Raw genomic sequence first — 4,227 nt, forward strand, 5'->3', positions numbered from 1 at the left:
CTGTAGAGGGGAATTCATGCGTTTTTTCTTCCAGCTCCCTCCCACCCACTTCTTCACTCTGCTGAGATCACTCAGTCAGAAGATTTTCCTAAAATAGCCTTTGCTTCTTGATCTTGGGCTCTTGGGCGGACCCTCTCCCAGGAGCTTCAATCCCCGTGATGAGGCCAGGTCGTGCTTTGGGACAGTGCAAAGGCAGGAGGGCTGGGGACCTCTTCTCTTGTGTCCATGGAGAGCTGGGCACAGGGTAGAAGAGATCTCCTCCCTCCAACCAAAATACTCCTGCAAATGGGGTTCTGCCCAGCCACATCCTTGTGCTGCGAGGGCTGCCCTCCTGTACGTCAGATAAAATAATAGTGAACACCACCCCGAGCAGCTAAATCAAAAGGATTCTCAAAATCAACTACGTGAGCAATAAGTACAGGAGCTTAATCCAAACTGAGCAGCTTAAGGGTATCTGCTGCATCTCATAGCTTGTTGCTGTTGACGTGTTTCCAACCGCCGTTTTCTCTGTCTGGGAACCTGAAAGAACCTGAGCAGAAGGGTTTTTTTTTTTTGTTTTGTTTTGTATTGTTGGTTGGGGTTTTTTTCTCTTGTTGCAATCAGAAAAAGCCAGCGCTCACAGCTATCGCCTCCTGCAAGCGCTGCTGTCGCTGCTCGTTGCCAGCAGCGTGAGTCACCGGCACTGGCGGCGCGTCAGCGAGCTATCGGGAAGCCTATCCTTGGACGGGCTGTTGCAAGGCACCCTCCCGCTGGAAGGGAGATGGCAGGGCGGTAGCAAGGGGGTGCTCTCACCCCGGGAGTGGAGATGTGGGAACCTCCCGGGTGCTGGTAACGCCAAGTTGTGCCGGGAAAGCCGTGCCCATGCTCCCGTTGCGCAGGAGATGCGCAGCAGCGGGGTAACCTCCGCGATAACACTGCTGAGGTTATGCTGATACTGGAAATAAATAAATTGTGTTAGAAGCACAGCAGAGGTGTGGAGGTTTGCTTTCCGAAGCCTGTAGATGTGAGTTGGCGTATGTGCGCCGGATCCTGTGGAGGGGGGCCAGGCAGGGAGCTGCCTTTGACTTCCAAAGAACTATGCAAAGTCACACCTGGGAACCAGGGCACCGGCTGCAAATGTTTTAATTAAAGCAAAGAGAAAGCATTCATGTTGAAGGCAGTCATTACCTCCCCAGCTCTTCTAGGAAAGCCTGTTGCTGCAGACAACGGTAATTAAGTAGAATATTACAAAGGATTTGGAAGGGTAAAGCAAATGATGGTTTAGGCACCAAAACAGGGGAAATTCTTGCAGAATCGCTCAGTCCCACGCAGGTTCCTTGCTTGGCTTGTGTCACTCGCATGCACTGTGCTCCTGAGGCTGCAGGGGGGCTGTTTGCCCCCCCTCAGGTTGCCTGCAGAGAGGATGTGGGTTTGGGAGGCTGCAGGGGGGTTGCCTGGAGGGTGGGGGCACTGCAGGGGTTGGGGTGCAGAGCAAAGGGAGGAGGAACGGGGCCAGCTGAGATGGTTGCAGGAGATCAGCTGCCTGCGAGCACCACTTCGGCACTGTGTTATCTGCTCGTTATTCATTTTCAGAGCAGGCTGGAAGACAGACATTCAGAACTTTTAAGGTGAGTTAAGGTTAGGTTGTCATTAGCTGTATCAATTCCTCGCACCGGTGCCGTGTAATTCAGCATTTGCACAGGTGAGTACAGAAATTGAGGTGACTCAGAGTTTATTTTTAACCTTCACTCATTTTTGGCCCGTCTGCCTGCGACATCCTCTGCGACAGCAGGGATGGAGGACCTGGGGTTTGCCCCCAGCCTTTGGTTTTTCTGGCTGCAGCTCCTTTGGTTTTCTGGGTGAAGGGAGACCCGATGCTGCCGTGTTTCGGTGCGTCTGGGTTTCAGCGAGGTTTTGCTGAAGCAGTTGTGAGCATCTCCTGCAAACCCGCTGGGCCGGCGTGTACTTGCTTGTCTCCTTCCCATGTGCTGTGCAAGTTATGTAAAGCCGGGATGTGGAGAGGTCAGGGAAGAGCAAAGCGTCTGACTCTTTGAAATGCAATAAGGGGTGAGTGTTTGTCTGATGGGCTTTCCCCCCCCCCCCCTCCCCTTTTTCTCTTTTTTTATTCTCCTTTTGCAATGACGGCTGACCAAAATACCTGTATGGCTTGGTGAGTCGCTGTGTTCCAGCTCACTGAAACCCATCCTCAGTCTAGATCATCCTGATAAAATCCTCCCCCAGAGCCCTGTATGTGCTTGGGTTTGCTACATCTTTTTTAAAAAAAAACAAAAATCAAACACTAGGTTTTTGCCCGAGGCAGCAGAGCTTTGCAACCCCCCCACCCCCCCACCCACCCCCCTTCCATGGAAGAAACCCCCCCCTCCCATGGAAGAAACGCTTTTGGATTAACCCCGATCATACGTTAAGAAATGAACAGTGTTTAAATTTTTTTTGTCACTTAATGGATATACCCCCACCCTCCTTCTCCTTTTTTTCTTCCATTTTTAAATTTGTTTCAAGCTTTTAATTATAATTTTATCAGAACTTTGAAACTTTTCCCCCAAAGTAAAGCAAAAGCCCCCTCCAGCTCACTTTGCTGAAGGTTGGGGATATTTCACGCTGCTGGTTCTGGTTCAGAATAAGAAGATGTAGGAGCAAATAAATTACAATCCAGTTTTATTGGACACGTTCCAAACAGAGAGAAGAAGGAAAACACAGTGACATATCACTATCATTGAAGTATAAAAAGCTGCAGTTTTCTTTTTTAATGGTACTTTCACAAAAAATACAAAATAAGACATGGTAGAAGGCTAGAGGGCTCAATTCCATCAGAAAAGGGAAAGTATATATTGGGCACTGGTGTGCCCTTGGGCTCCTGCTCCTGACTGCTTCATTCCCCATGGGCTGGGCTGAAACTTGACGGCCCTTCTGGGTTTGCCAAGTGTCTTGCTTTTGACAGGGAAAGCTACACATCGTGGAGATGCTGAAATACCCCCAGGAGCAGTGTGGCCGTGGCCCTGCAGGCAGTTTTTCCAGTGTAATTTTCACTGTCTCAGACTTTCACTTCCACTGCTGTGACCAGGACAGCGGGGAAAGTCAGAGCGACCTGGACTGTTGGATGATTTTGGCATTTTTTAAGCCATTCCAACAGAACTTAGCATGAGACGGGACAGCAATCCAATTCAACTGCAAGCACCTATCTTGCTTTTGAAGAACGCTTTGCCTCAGTTATTATTTAGCATTAAAAAATCCTGTAATTTAGAAAACAAGCCCTTTTCCACATGGTTTCGGTTAGTCACTGGTGGCTCCTCTGACAAAATACACCCATGAGATTATGTGTAAGGTGCCACTCTGGGCAAACCTTCATTTAAGAGAAAGGACAGGAATGGGGGAGTAGTTTGGGTTTCCTTTTATTTAAGCTCATTGCAAGTTGCACCTGCATCCCTGTGGGTGGCACTTTTCTGATGGAGGCATCTCCGATTGCTTTCCTAACCTGATGCCCTGAACCACTGGCCAGGCTCATGTGCCTGACTTCACGCGACTGCGATGCTCAGCACATCTGGAAGAAACATGTTTTCCAAAGCTCAGCTGTGAATGGGAAGAAGAGGGATTTTCCATCGTGCTGACATGACTCAGAAGTGACTCTTAACCGGGCTCTGGGCTCCCGTAATAAGGGGTGTTTTCAGAGGGGCCCCACACTTGCAAACCGCTGCCTGGGATATTTCAGCAACCTCCTGGGGTATTTCTACATAGCAGAAAAATAACCCGCATCTCCAGTAAAGACGAGTGGCTGAACTTGAAGGGGTGAATCTGGTTCATCCCAGCGGTGAAGGCAGAGCAGGCTGAACCGAAGCCGAGTTCCCAGCCCAACTATGGGCTTCTGTGGGCCCGGACTGAGCTGAAAACCCAAGTTACGGCATCTTCGCTGCTATCTGATCCGTCTGAGCGGATGGCTGCCAGCTAGCCTCAATTACAAACAAGCTGCTCAGCCTTATTAAAAGCAAACAAACATAAAAACCAATTCCCCATTCAGAAAATCACTCGGGCCCATGTTTTCCTTTTAATCCTGTTGCAGGTACTTTGAGAGAGCTGTTTGACATGTGCTCCACTGCTTTTCCTGTGATCCAAAAGCTTAAGAGCTATGGTGCGAGGAGCCAGGACAGAGGTGGGTGAAGGGGATTGTGATGCGCAGGAGCGATGCAGGAGTAATGCAGGAGCGATGGTTTCGGGGAGGGTCTGGTGATGGTT

This window comes from Falco punctatus, assembly GCF_963210335.1.
Source record: "Falco punctatus genome assembly, chromosome: 18".
Lineage (NCBI taxonomy): Eukaryota > Metazoa > Chordata > Aves > Falconiformes > Falconidae > Falco > Falco punctatus.